This window comes from Pleurodeles waltl, chromosome 10, assembly GCF_031143425.1.
Source record: "Pleurodeles waltl isolate 20211129_DDA chromosome 10, aPleWal1.hap1.20221129, whole genome shotgun sequence".
NCBI lineage: Eukaryota > Metazoa > Chordata > Amphibia > Caudata > Salamandridae > Pleurodeles > Pleurodeles waltl.
In genome coordinates, this window is record NC_090449.1 from 43,126,880 (window position 1) to 43,142,474 (window position 15,595).

General features: G+C 44.7%; 1 pseudogene; it reads left to right on the forward strand.

Moving 5' to 3' along the window:
• Window positions 1–5,135: 5,135 nt before the first annotated feature.
• Window positions 5,136–6,079, forward strand: LOC138262330 (olfactory receptor 1F1-like; annotated as a pseudogene).
• The last annotated feature ends 9,516 nt before the right edge of the window (window positions 6,080–15,595 follow it).

Below are 15,595 nucleotides of genomic sequence, written 5' to 3' on the forward strand. Positions count from 1 at the left end.
GTACCAACCAGGGCAGAAAGTGTGGGTCTTGGAGCCTGTGGCCCCAAGAGCACTCCAAGATAAATGGAGTGGACCCCACACAATTGTTGAAAAAAAGGGTGAAGTCACCTACATAGTTGACTTAGGCACTGCCAGGAGTCCCCTTAGGGTGCTCCATGTCAATCGCCTAAAACCCTACTATGACAGGGCTGATCTCACCCTGCTCATGGCAACTGATGAGGGACAGAAAGAAGACAGTGATCCTCTACCTGATCTCTTCTCTTCCACAGAACAAGATGCTCTAGTGGAAGGTGTAGTTTTGGCTGATTGTCTTACTGCTGAGCAGAAAGACCATTGCATAAATCTCCTGGGTCAGTTTTCTGAACTCTTCTCTACTGTGCCAGGTACCACTTCTTGGTGTGAGCACACTATAGATACTGGAGACAGCTTGCCTGTCAAAAGTAAGATCTATAGGCAGCCTGACCATGTCAGAGACTGCATAAAGCAAGAGGTACAGAAAATGTTAGAACTGGGAGTGGTTGAGGACTCTGAAAGTCCATGGGCTTCTCCTGTGGTACTTGTACCAAAACCTCATTCCAAAGATGGAAAGAAAGAAATGCGGTTTTGTGTTGACTACAGAGGTCTCAACCAGGTAACCAAAACTGATGCTCACCCTATACCCAGGGCAGATGAGCTCATAGATACACTGGCATCTGCCAAGTATCTAAGCACTTTTGATTTGACTGCAGGGTATTGGCAGATCAAATTATCAGAAGATGCTAAACCTAAAACTGCATTTTCAACCATTGGAGGCCATTACCAATTCACAGTAATGCCTTTTGGATTGAAAATGCACCTGCCACTTTTCAGAGGTTGGTGAACACAGTCCTGCAAGGGCTGGAAGCTTTTAGTGCAGCATATCTGGACGATATAGCTGTCTTTAGCTCCAGTTGGGATGATCACCTGGTCCACCTATGGAAAGTTTTAGAGGCCCTGCAAAAGACATGCCTCACTATCAAGGCTTCAAAGTGCCAGATAGGGCAGGGGAAGGTGGTTTATCTGGGACACCTTGTTGGTGGGGAACAGATTGCACCACTTCAGGGGAAAATCCAAACTATTATAGATTGGGTTCCCCCTACTACTCAGACTCAGGTGAGAGCCTTCCTAGGCCTCACTGGGTATTACAGGAGGTTCATTAAGAACTATGGCTCCATTGCAGCCCCTCTTAATGACCTCACATCCAAGAAAATGCCTAAAAAGGTACTATGGACAGCAAACTGTCAGAAAGCTTTTGAGGAGCTGAAGCAGGCCATGTGCTCTGCACCTGTCCTGAAAAGCCCTTGTTACTCTAAAAAATGTTATGTCCAAACTGATGCATCTGAATTAGGAGTAGGGGCAGTCCTATCACAACTTAATTCTAAGGGCCAGGATCAACCTGTTGCTTTTATTAGTAGAAGGTTGACCCCTAGAGAAAAGCATTGGTCTGCCATTGAGAGGGAGGCCTTTGCTGTGGTCTGGGCACTGAAGAAGTTGAGGCCATACCTGTTTGGCACTCACTTCATTGTTCAAACAGACCACAAACCTCTACTTTGGCTAAAACAAATGAAAGGTGAAAATCCTAAATTGTTGAGGTGGTCCATATCCCTACAGGGAATGGACTATACAGTGGAACATAGACCTGGGAGTAGCCACTCCAATGCAGATGGACTCTCCAGATATTTCCACTTAGACAATGAAGACTCATCAGGTCATGGCTAGTCTTATTGTCCTTCGTTTGGGGGGGGGTTGTGTAGGAAAGTACCATCTTGCCTGGCATGTTACCCCCATTTTTCACTGTATATATGTTGTTTTAGTTGTATGTGTCACTGGGATCCTGCCAGCCAGGGCCCCAGTGCTCATAAGTGTGCCTGAATGTGTTACCTGTGTTATGACTAACAGTCTCACTGAGGCTCTGCTAACCAGAACCTCAGTGGTTATGCTCTCTCATTTCTTTCAAATTGTCACTAACAGGCTAGTGACCAATTTTACCAATTTACATTGGCTTACTGGAACACCCTTATAATTCCCTAGTATATGGTACTGAGGTACCCGGGGTATTGGGGTTCCAGGAGATCCCTATGGGCTGCAGCATTTCTTTTGCCACCCATAGGGAGCTCTGACAATTCTTACACAGGCCTGCCACTGCAGCCTGAGTGAAATAACGTCCACGTTATTTCACAGCCATTTTACACTGCACTTAAGTAACTTATAAGTCACCTATATGTCTAACCTTTACCTGGTAAAGGTTAGGTGCAAAGTTACTTAGTGTGAGGACACCCTGGCACTAGCCAAGGTGCCCCCACATTGTTCAGGGCCAATTCCCCAGACTTTGTGAGTGCGGGGACACCATTACACGCGTGCACTACATATAGGTCACTACCTATATGTAGCTTCACAATGGTAACTCAGAATATGGCCATGTAACATGTCTATGATCATGGAATTGCCCCCTCTATGCCATCCTGGCATAGTTGACACAATCCCATGATCCCAGTGGTCTGTAGCACAGACCCTGGTACTGCCAAACTGCCTTTCCCGGGGTTTCACTGCAGCTGCTGCTGCTGCCAACCCCTCAGACAGGCTTCTGCCCTCCTGGGGACCAGCCAGGCCTGGCCCAGGATGGCAGAACAAAGGACTTCCTCTGAGAGAGGGTGTTACACCCTCTCCCTTTGGAAAATGGTGTGAAGGCAGGGGAGGAGTAGCCTCCCCCAGCCTCTGGAAATGCTTTCATGGGCACACATGGTGCCCATTTCTGCATAAGCCAGTCTACACCGGTTCAGGGACCCCTCAGCCCTGCTCTGGCGTGAAACTGGACAAAGGAAAGGGGAGTGACCACTCCCCTGACCTGTACCTCCCCTGGGAGGTGCTCAGAGCTCCTCCAGTGTGCTCCAGACCTCTGCCATCTTGGAAACAGAGGTGCTGCTGGCACACTGGACTGCTCTGAGTGGCCAGTGCCATCAGGTGACGTCAGAGACTCCTTCTGATAGGCTCCTTCATGTGTTGCTAGCCTATCCTCTCTCCTAGGTAGCCAAACCCTCGTTTCTGGCTATTTAGGGTCTCTGTCTCTTGGGATTCCTTAGATAACGAATGCAAGAGCTCATCCGAGTTCCTCTGCATCTCTCTCTTCACCTTCTGCCAAAGAATCGACTGCTGACCGCGCTGGAATCCTGCAAAACTGCAACAAAGTAGCAAAGACGACTACTGCAACTCTGTAACGCTGATCCAGCCGCCTTCTCGAATGCTTTCCTGGTGGTGCATGCTGTGGGGGTAGTCTGCCTCCTCTCTGCACTAGAAGCTCATGAAGAAATCTCCTGTGGGTTGACGGAATCGTCCCCCTGCAACCGCAGGCACCAAAGAACTGCATCACCGTTCCCCTGGGTCTCCTCTCAGCACGACGAATGGGGTCCCTTGAATCCAGCAACTCTGTCCAAGTGACTCCCACAGTCCAGTGACTCGTCAGTCCAAGTTTGGTGGAGGTAAGTCCTTGCCTCCCCACGCCAGACTGCATTGCTGGGAACCGCGACTTTTGCAGCTACTCCGGCCTCCGTGCACTTCCGGCGGAAATCCTTTGTGCACAGTCCAGCCTGGGTCCACGGCACTCTAACCTGCATGGCACGACCTCCTAAGTTGTCCTCTGGCGACATGGGACTCCTTTGTGCGACTTTGGGTGAGCACCGTTTCATGCATCCTTTTAGTGCCTGTTTCTGGCACTTCTGCGGGTGCTGCCTGCTGCTGAGAGGGCTCCTTGTCTTGTTCGACACCCCCTCTGTCCCTAGACGCAATTGGCGATATCCTGGTCCCTCCTGGGCCACAGCAGCATCTAAATACCCTAACCGCACGATTTGCAGCTAGCAAGGCTTGTTGGCGGTCTTTCTTCAGGAAAACACTTCTGCACGACTCTCCACGGCGTGGGGGATCTATCCTCCAAAGGGGACGTCTCTAGCCCTTGTTGTTCCTGCAAAATCCTCAGCTTCTACATCCCAGTAGCAGCTTCTTTGCATCCACAGCTGGCATTTCCTGGGCATCTGCCCATCTCCGACTTGCTTGTGACTTTTCGACTTGGTCCCCTTGTTCCACAGGTACCCTCGACTGGAAATCCATAGTTGTTGCATTGCTGGTTTGTGTCTTTCCTGCAGAATTCCCCTGTCACGACATCTATGTCCTTTGGAGAACTTTAATGCACTTTGCACTCACTTTTCAGGGTCTTGGGGTGGGCTATTTTTCGAACCCTTACTATTTTCTAATAGTCCCAGCGACCCTCTACGAGGTCACATAGGTTTGGGGTCCATTCGTGGTTCGCATTCCACTTTTGGAGTATATGGTTTGTGTTGCCCCTATCCCTATGTGTTCCCATTGCATCCTATTGTAACTATACATTGTTTGCACTGTTTTCTAATACTATTACTGCATATTTTGGTATTGTGTACATATATCTTGTGTATATTTGCTATCCTCATACTGAGGGTACTCACTGAGATACTTTTGGCATATTGTTATAAAAATAAAGTACCTTTATTTTTAGTATATCTGTGTATTGTGTTTTCTTATGATATTGTGCATATGACACTAGTGGTACTGTAGGAGCTTCACTCGTCTCCTAGTTCAGCCTAAGCTGCTCTGCTAAGCTACCATTATCTATCAGCCTATGCTGCTAGACACCCTATACACTAATAAGGGATAACTGGGCCTGGTGCAAGGTGTAAGTACCCCTAGGTACTCACCACAAGCCAGTCCAGCCTCCTACAATACCCAATTGATAACTGACTACCTTGGCAGATGTCTAAGTTACAATATACATTTGCTTCTTTAGAAATTCCTGGTCTCAAATGAGTGTGTGAATTACCTTGGTGTGTCGATCAAACTGCACCAGTAATGATGCTTATAGAACAAGGCAAGAACCATTGAATTACTTAAAGTCTCTGATGGAGACAATTTCAATTGGGCTTTGATTTTTCCAGTGTCAGGGAGGAGTTGATAGTATCATATGGGAGCAGGTGGGTTTTGGTCAAAACAGAATCTGTTCAGAAATAATACAGCCTTGGCTTTGACAGATATGCTCTACTATTAAATACTGATATAATTTGTTTTTCATTCTACAGGATGAATGAACAAGAGGTATGAAGAATAGAAGCCATTGTACAGAGTTCATTCTCTTGGGCCTCTCTGACCATCTGGAGCACCAAAAATTGCTTTTTGTATTCTTTCTGTTTCCATACATGATAACAGTGCTTGCAGATGCAACTACAGTATATTAATCCTGGTAAAGATAGATCCCCAACTTCATAGCCCTATGTTTACTTTCCTCAGCTATTTCTCATTTGTTGACATCTGTGTTCTGACCACCACAGTCCCCAAACTCCTGGCAAACCTTATTTCTGACAGAAAAAGTATATCCTCCTCTGCCTGTTTCATACAATTGTATTTCTTTCTTTGCAATGCGAATATGGAATCTTTCCTCCTGACATCAATGGCCTATGACCGGTATGTGGCAATCTGCCGCCCATTGCATTACACCTCAATGGTGAACAAGAGAGTGTGTCTGAAGCTTGTGGCTGCTTCGTGGGTGATTACCTCTGTGCATGCGTTATTGAACATGCTCATGACGTCACAACTGTCTTTCTGTGGATCTAACGAGATCCACCACTTCTTCTGTGATCTGCCCCCTCTACTTCAACTCTCCTGTTCCAATACCTCCACTAATGAATTGGTAATATTTTCAGAGGGAGGGCTAATGCTGCTTGGCCCTTTTCTATTCATCATAGCATCTTACGTTGGAATCATCTCAGCCATCCTTAAGATCAGGTCCATGGAGGGAAGAAGCAAGGCCTTCTCCACGTGTTCATCACACTTCATTTTGGTGGCATTATTCTATGGCAGTGTTGTCTTTATGTACTTTAGACCATCAACCAGTTTTACTCTGGACTATGATTGAGTCGTCAGTGTGATTTATACCATACTCATTCCAATGGCAAACCCTTTTATCTACAGCCTCAGGAACAAGGACATAAAAAGGGCTTTCCAAAAGGTAATAGGTCGGATGAACGTCACCTGCAGAATGTAAAATTTGTAAATTTGCTCAACCAAATCTACTTATCTCAGAATACCTAGACAATTTAAATGTGTTTATTGTGAAGTTCTAAGGCAACTTCACACCTTAGGCAGCATATGCAAATGAAGCCCATGCTTCTCAAACAGAACTGGCCACTGTTCAGACCTACTAATCAATTGAGAGAAAACAGAAAGAGCATTGAATGGTTTGGAACCTTGAGATTTGGCTAACATCTCAGAGCTTTGGGTTGTAGTGAACTCTAACAGCCATGCAGCCTATTCAGTGCAGTGGCATTAGACCTGAACTGGAGGTCAAGAGGGAGGGTCAGTGTCCCCAAAGCTAGTCAAGGATATGTAACACTCTCTCAGTTAAACATTGAATGACTCAAAATCTGTTTCTGTTCCTTGTATGATCTACATTTTCTACAAGTCATCCCCTGAAATTTCTCTGCATTATTTTTCTGGTCATGTTCAGCTTCTAAATGATGTATATTATGTTACATAATGCTATGATAAGGTATGACCTGTATTTATGTCAGTTTATGCCATGGTTTGCTGTTTAACAAATTGGTTTTGGTTTTTTATTTTGTTTGTCTTTCACTTATTCACTGTTTTGGTGGTAATAAATGCTTTAGACCTGTCTGTTTCCTAAGTTCTGCTTGATAGCTCATGTGCCAAGCTACCAAAGGATTGAGCAAGGATAAACATACTTTGACTATTGTGGTATTCTTTCTAGCCGAGGGTAAATACCTCCACCTACTAATAACCCACCTTCCTACAGTAGTTATCGTTTGGAACCTCAAAGCGTGATACAAATTTTTGTTCACCCTAAATGATTCCCTCAATATTTTATTGATCATAAAGATCCTGCTACTGCATACTGTGCCATGTACAAATTGCACATTTTATTATTGCACAATTCCTCATAACTATTTAGTAAACTGGGAAGCATGAAAGGCTGAGATAACTCTCCCAGAACTGCCACCAATTTCCTTCGTGTAATACACTGTTGTCAGCAGTTGACTTCCTGGCCTTCTTCACAAGCACTTTGACCACTGTTTGACCACTGTTCAGTGTGGGCATGGATGTGTAAAGTTCTGATGTGCCGTCAGCCCTAAATAACTACTTAACATTCTCCTGGAAATCCTGTAAGTTAACTACCCAGGCCAGATTTCCTAACTGTATTTATATTTTGAGCACTGGGATGAACTTTTGAAAGGGTAATAAAGCTAACAATCTTGGGAACCATTTACACTTTTAATCACAGAAGAAACGTTTACTGAATCACACCATGTTAGACCTGACAGCCTTAGGGTGGTCATCCCCCAACTTTTTGCCTGCCTCCCTCCACTTTCCTGACACTGTTTGTGCTGGTTTTAGGACTCTGTGCACTTTACCACTGCTAACCAGTGCTAAAGTGCATATGCTCTCTCCCTTAAACATGCTAACATTGGTTCATTCCCAATTGTCATATTTCATTTACTTATAAGTCCCTAGTAAAGTGCACTATATGGCCACTGGGCCTGTAAATTAAATGCTACTAGTGGGCCTGCAGCACTGATTGTGCCACCCACATAAATAGCCCCTTAACTATGTCTCAGGCCTGCCATTGTAAGGCATGTGTTTGCAGTTTCACTGCCACTTCGACCTGGCATTTAAAAGTACTAGCGAAACCTTACACACCCCTTTTTCTGCATATACGTCACCCCTAAGGAAGGCCCTAGGTGACACATAGGGCAGGGTGTTATGGAGGTAAAAGGCAATAGATGTATATATTTGTTTTATATGTCCTGATAGTGAAAAACTCCTACATTTGTCCTCCACTACTGTGAGGCCTGCTCCTTTCATAGACTAGCATTGGGACTGCCCTCATATACTTTTTGAGTGGTAGATTCTGATCTGAAAGGGGTAACCAGGTCATATTTATTATGGCCAGAATGGTGATAGAAAATCCTACTTATTGGTGAGGTTGGTTTTTCAATTACTATTTTAGAAATGCCACTTTTAGAAAGTGGGCACTTCTCTGCAATTTATGACCATCTGTGCCTTACAGCCTGTCTCCAATCAATGTATGGGCTGAGCTGGTTGACAGCTCCCTTGTGCATTTTACCCAGACAACCACCAACACAGGACCCTCAGTCGCACCTGCACTCATCTGCATACTGAATGAGTCTTCCTGGGCTGTGAGGGTGGAGGGCCTGACACTTACATTTCAAAGTACTGTGGCCTGCCGTCACACAATGGACTGCCAAATCCCCTACTGGGACCCTGGCAGACAGGACTGCACTGAGAGTGAAACTTGTGCACTTCAAAACCACTCTTTGAAGTCTCCCCCACTTCTAAAGCATCTTTGGGTGTGGAAACGAGGTGTATGACCCCACCAAACCAGGCACTTCTGGACTTGAACCTGCAACATGTAAAGAAGAACTGCCTGGCTGCCCAAAGGAATTATATGGACTGCTTTGCTGAGAAGGACTGCTGCCCTAATGTTGCCCTGCTGCCTTGTTGGCCTCTGACTTTGCTGAGAAGTGCTCTCCAAGGGCTTGGATTGAGCTTACCTCCTGTTTTCTGAAGTCTTAGGGCCAAAAAGGCTTTATCTCTTCAGGAAACACCTTGTGTGCTGAAAATTGACGCACGATCTGCTGGAAACGACACACAGCTTGCTTTTCGACCAAGAAATCGCCGCACAGTGAACCAGAATGACGCAACCTGACTTCCCGAGTGGAAATTCGATACAGCGCCTGCCTTGCAAAAGAAAATTTTACGCATCTCCTACCGGAAAGACGAACAGCTGAACTAGAACGACGCAGCCTGATTCCCAGAGTGGAAAATTGATGCAATGCCTGCCTTTCGACAAAAAGTTTTATGCATCGCCCTACTGGATTGACTCAACGCCTATGCCTTCTTCCAGCACATCAAGGATTTCCCCGCATCATTCCTGGGCATCAAAAAAATCCCTGCATCGCAGTGAGGAACCAAGACTACGCACTGAAAAACAATGCAAGCCCCTTACAGCATGGAAAGAAACAAGACAATGTCTGCGCCGTGTCGGAAAATCCAACGCACACCTTATTCTTCCAAGCATTTTCTCCTCTGCAGTCTCCGTGCATGTTATTTTTTACACAAACCAGGTACTGTGTGTAACCGAGAGACTACTGTTGATTTCTGAGATTTAAGACTCTTTTTAAACTTGCAAAAGTGATATTTCAACTTGTGCTTATTGAATCCTTGTCATCTGACCTTATTTTATTCAGATAAATATCTATTTTTCTAATCCTGTGTGGTGTATTATTTTTATGTTTTCACTGTGTTACTATATGATTTTTTGCACAAATATGTTACACATTGCCTTCTAAGTTAAGCCTGACTGCTCAGTGCCAAGCTACCAGAGGGTGGGAACAGGATCATTTGGATTGTGTGTGACTTACCCTGACTTTCATTGTGGTCCCTACTTGGACAAGAGTGTATACCTCTGCCAACTACAGACCTCATTTCTAATACGCCCATTGTTCATCCACAGAGAAAAGGGTTTTTACTTTGTGGGTAGCGATAAGTTGAGTGGGCGCAGCATGCTATACTTGCTGAGTATTTTGTGAACGTTTAATATGAAGTTTAATTTTGTGAGTAACTTTTCAGGAATAGATTACAGCTAAGGGTACTCTTTTGCGGTGGATACTCACTGTAGAATCTGCCTCAGGATGTTTACAAATTTCTAATAAGAGATTTTGAGAATGGCCCAAATTGGAGCAGGTTAGAGGAATTGTCTGTTCAAAGAGGGTGGGCACTCTGATTTGTTCTGGATTCTTGAATCACATGACACTGTCATTACTGGTCTATAACAGGCTATACATTGTTTACTTTCCCCTTTAATATTAAAACTGCATTTGTCAGTATTGTTAAAGGACTTCTGTGCTCAAAACATAGTCACTGGTAATTGCAGTCCTTCATTGAAAGTGATACATGTTAGACCTGTAAGTCTTAGGGTGGTCATCCCCCAAACATGTTGCTTTTATTCTTCTATTTTTCTGAATTCATTTTTGCTGGTATTAGAACGCTGTGCACTTTACCACTACTAATCACTATTAAAGAGATTGTGCTCACTTCCTAAAACATAGTAAAATTGGCTTACACATTTTTGGCATTTACAATTAAATGCTACTAGTAGAACCACAGCATGTATTGTGCCATCATTTAAGTATGCCCTTAAACATGTCTCAGGTCTGCCATTGTAGCCTGAATGCAGTTTTATTCTGCCAATTCATCGTGGCAAAATAACCCCAATAGCCAAGCCTTAAACTCCACTTTTATTATATATAGGTCACCCATAAGGTAGCCCCCAGGCAGCCTATAGGGCAGGGTGCATTTTAATTAAAAGGTTGGCCACATACTTTTAAGGTTTACTAGTCATGATAGTGAAAAACTCCCAAATTTGTTTTTCACTACCTTGAGGCCTACTTCTTCCATAAGATAACATTCAGTTGCCTTATTACATTTAATAAGTAGTAATGTTTGATTTGGAGAAGGTAGAAAATGCATGTTTGCTCCCATTTATAATATACAATCCTCTTTAATGTTAACATCAGATTTTAAGTCACAACTTTGAAAATGGCACTTTGTCAGAGTCACCAGATCCTCGGGGTCTGCGCACGTTCCAAACAGGTCCACCACAAGACAGCTCCAATACTCTGATTAGAAGTCACAGAGTCTGAGAGAGTCCAAGTGGGGAAAAGGGGATTAGGTAGGGAACAGCTGGGAAGGAGACCTGTAGGAAGCAAAAGTTTAAAACACACAATATCAAGATTATATCATATTAACCATTACTAGACTATGATTCTAAGCATTGTCATACTGCAACCATGGATAACTTAAGCATGGACTAAATAACTATGCCTCAAGACGTCTGGTTACCTGTGAAGGAATCAAGAAGGATTAATACAACTTTTCAAATGAACCTCTCAATTAAATGTTACACATGGGTTAGAAACATAAGAACCTTCTAGAATTATGTTTTCAAAATCAAGCATAGTCTTTTGCATGAGGGCAAGGAAATAATCCGAATATTTTCTGTAACATCATAGGAGTTGTATTTACGGGACTTATTATACACATATAATGTAACATCTAGAATTCTAGCACTTAGGGGGTCATTATGACCTTGGTGGTCTTTTGAAAAGACCGCCGAGGGACCGCCTTGCAGAAGACCGCCAGTGGTGGCGGTTTTCCGCTCAGCGTATTATGACTGTTGGCTGCTCTCCGTCCTTTTTCGGACGGAGAGCCGCCAACAGCTATACTGGCGGGCAGCGGGGAAGTGGAGGTTGCTCCACCTCCACCGCCACACCAACAGAACACCGCCCACCCAATCACGTCCTGTGATTCGGCGTGGTGGTGTTCTGTTGGCGGTGTGGTGTCGGCAGAGCAGCCCCCATGGCTCCCGTCCCCTCCCAGAGGATCGACGGACCAGGTAAGTCGAACGTCCGTTAGGCGAGGGGGGTGGGGTGGTGTTGTGTGTTGTGTGCGTGCATGGGGGTGTGCGTTTGTGTATGTAGAGGGGGTGTGTGAGTGCGTGTATGCTTGTGGGGGTGTTTCGTGTTTGTGAATGAGTGCGTGTATGTCTGTGGGTATGTCTGTATGGATGTGTGCGTGTATGTTTGAAGCGGGTGTGCGTGTCTGACTGTGTGTGTGTATGTTGGCATGTATGTCGGTGTGTGTGCGTGTATGTGTGTTGGTGGTGCCTGCGTGCGTGTCGTGTGTGAGTGTGTAATGTGATGGGGGTCGGGGTGGGGTGGGGGGCCCTGCCAACTTTGGGGGGTGGCAGGGGTGGTGGGGGTGTAGGGGAGGGAGTGGGGTGGGGGAGACCCCTATCAGTGCCAGGGAAGGAATTCCCTTGCACTGATAGTGCTTACCACCATGGATTTCATGGCGGTTTCAAAGCGCATGAAATCCATGGCGGTCAGCCGGGTCCAAATACCGCCGGCGGTATAGTGACGGCCGCCGGGCTAGAGACCAAGGTCTCCAGTCCGGTGGTCGTCTCCGCCCTGGCGGGCGGAACGGAGAACCAGCAGATGACCATGGCGGTAACCGCCATGGTCATAATTGCAAAAAAAGACCGCCTGCCTGTTGGCGGTCTTACCGCCGCTTCTCCGCCTTCCGCCAGGGTCGTAATGACCCCCATAGTCTTTTTTTAAATACAGAAACATGAATTGCGTACATAGCGGATTTTCACAGGAGTATATAGATGCCATGAAATTAAATGATTGCGCACAATAAACATCATGAGTTAAGCACAAGAAATTAATTGCGCGTCTTGCTGATTCGAATGCTACCTTGTGAATGCCATGAAATGGTAGCGCACCATGAATAACATGAATTAAGCACAAGAAATTAATTATGCGTCTTGCCGATTCGAATGCTACCTTGTAAATGCCATAAAATGGTAGCGCACAATGAATATCAAGAGTTGCACACAAGCAATGAATCGCGCGTCTTCTCGATTTGAGTATCAGCATGTAAATGCCATGAAAAAACCAAGCGCACATTCACACGCACAAGAGTAAATTGGTTATCTTGCAAATTAGGCCCAAGAACTCGAAAGCCTTCGAGAACGGAATCCGCCTTACCGCCCTGATCACCAACAAAGTGAAAGGGCAAGGCCTGGAAGATCAAAGTAGGCCTCCGGAACAGGAGCTCAGGAAGTTGCTGCTGCTCTGCACCAGGAACTCTGAATAGTGAGCACATGGAGCTGGGCTGGCTCCCTTATATAGAGTCTTGGCCCAGCCCACAACCCACACCCAGTCATGCTGCAGGGAAAGCTTCTAGAAGGCCCTGGAAAGGGACCACACCCTGACACACTTTGAAAGCCTGCAGCAATACATTGCAGATGAACAGTATTTATAAGCACCTTGACCATAAGTCTTCAGGATTAAACTCTGTAATGCAAAAGGTTAAACAACAGCATGTCAGCATAATTCATGAGTTACGTTATCTTATAAGTGTTGGGTTTTTGCATTCCAGTCACCTGTAGAGCGCGCACTGCCCTGATGTTGACACACTTTTAGAAAGTTAAAACCAATTACCTCTGACTGGCATCAATTCATAGCATTTATCCATAAAAACAATTGTAATTGAAAAATATTTATCGCACACAGAGAAACAAATATAAAAGTCAGCAATTACCTCATGTAAAAAATTGGCACTGCACAAACATTACTTACAGCAAAAACATTTGACAATAATACAAATTCAAGAACTAACAATACCACATCACATTGAAAAAAAAAAATTGGATTCTGTACCAATTTCAAAAAGAGGGAACACAGAGCCTGACTCATTTGCAAAAATGTTTGGCTTAGTACTAATACTGTAGCCAACCATGTGTGTTTTCAAAACAATTCGCCAATGTAAACACAGTTGAAAACATCAGTTCAAAATAAAACTTGCTATAATGTCACCAGTTTCATGCAAATTCAACAAATCCAACACCAAAGACACAGTGATTGCTTTTCTGGATAAATGCTATGAATTGAAGCCAGTAAGAGTCAATTGTTTTTGCCTTCTCATTGTGAACAATAATTCCCAAGTAAACTACAGTGTTGGCTATTGTTTCTTTGTGTAGTTTGATTGTCCTAGCCTCGCTGTTTTAGAGGCCATACCCCTTTTCTATTACATTACTTTTAGAAAGTTGCCATTTTCATGCCCTAGCTGTTATGTGCCTGTAGTCCTGGATCACCTGACTGAGTGTAGTTGGCAGTTGGACTTTGTTTATTCCTTACAGCCTGTAACACACAAGAGGGATCAGGTTTGCTTAGCTGTGCCATCTCTGGCAGGATAGGGGGAGGAGCTGGTCACAATCCCACATGGAAATCAATAGGTTTTGTCCTGCCTTCACACAAAGACTTCATAATACCTCATTGTGCCTGTAGTCAGACTAGTGCAGGGCAGGGAAGGCAGGACATTTTGAGCACTTCAAAGGGAAATATCTAGAAACTTCTCCTACTTCAAAGAAGGCACCAGGTATAAAAATAGGACCTCAACCCACTCTTCAGTTCTCTTTCTGGATTTGTGGAATGACTATCTGAGGACTGCCTGTTGTGCACTTCAGAAGACTGCTTCGTTGTACCTGGAAGGACTTCTCTGCTGCCTGAAGCCTGCATTGAGTCCTCGGAGGCCTGCCTGGTGGTTGAGCCCTTTCCCACAACATGAACCCTGGTCTATGACAGTGACTCCAAGGGATAGTTGGCTGGCCTCCTTATCAGAGCTACAGGGACAGAAAAGGCTCCAACAACCTTGGACCCAGTCTAAATGAGTCCTGACACTCCAAGTGGTACTTCTCAGTCCAGTGGTGCTAAAGGTGACAAGACTCCCAAAATCTAAAACTTGGGACTTAGAAAGTTTTTGCCTAAAGGCTGCTCTGCGAATTGAGATGAGACCAGTACCTGCCTGCTCATCAATCTGCCCAGCAGCAATCCCTATTCAGCAGAAGGGGTTTCCAGCCATGCGGAGCCCCCATTGGTTACAGCTTCATCCTGCTGGAGATTTTCAACTTCCAAAAAAGAGACTAAGGGGGTGATTTAGATATTGGCGGAGGGGTTACTGCACCACAAAGGTATCCCATCCACCAAAATCTAAATCCAATTGGATATAATGGAATTTAGATTTCGGCAGAAGGGGTATCAGTCACCGTTGTGACGGAGTAACCCCTCTGTCAATAGCTAAATCAGGTCCTAAGTCTGAATGTAGTGCCTTTATCTAGCAGCTCCTCAAAAACAATGCCTTCTTCTCCTCAGACACCGGCTGCAGCCATGACCCACTGAAATGTTACCTTCTTCGTCATTGTTTGTTCAAATTTCTTCTAAGTCCGAAGGTAATTGGTGACTGGGCCTAATTTACCTATGGTGTGCGATCCGTGCTCTATAGTGCTCAGCCATACTTTTCAACTATGACTGTATTTTGATCTGTTAGGCACTGTTTTTTGCCATAAACTTTATCAATTCATATCCCCAGTTCTACTGAATGGATTACTATAATTTTGGGGTCAAATAATGTATTAAAATATACTCTATGTTTTCCATATTGGGATTTTCCTGGTGTATTTTCACTTTATTGCTGTTTGTATGCTGCTTCAATACATTACACATTACTTTTAAGATCCTTACTGAGGTTAGGAATGGGAAATCCCTTGAAGGCTCTCTTAATTATATGTCATTATCAGAAATAGAAGCATTAAGGCCGGTGCTCTACTGGGTAAGATTAGTATGGAACCCTAAGGTAGCAGTTTATTTGAATACTCTAGAAGAGGCCATCGCGAGTGGAGGCCCTAAGGGGTGTTTGTGGGATACCCATGTTAAAAAGGTTTTGGTAGAACTTCAGCTAGAGGTCTTTGGGCAGAACCTGATAGAGCTAGGCAGCATACCGCAGACCAGGTCAAGTATCGGTATTGTGAATTTAACAAGATGAGGGCACACCAGGGGCTCAGGCCTGAATCAATCACAAGCTATTGTTTTAACAACACCTATTGTCCAGCCTCTACGGA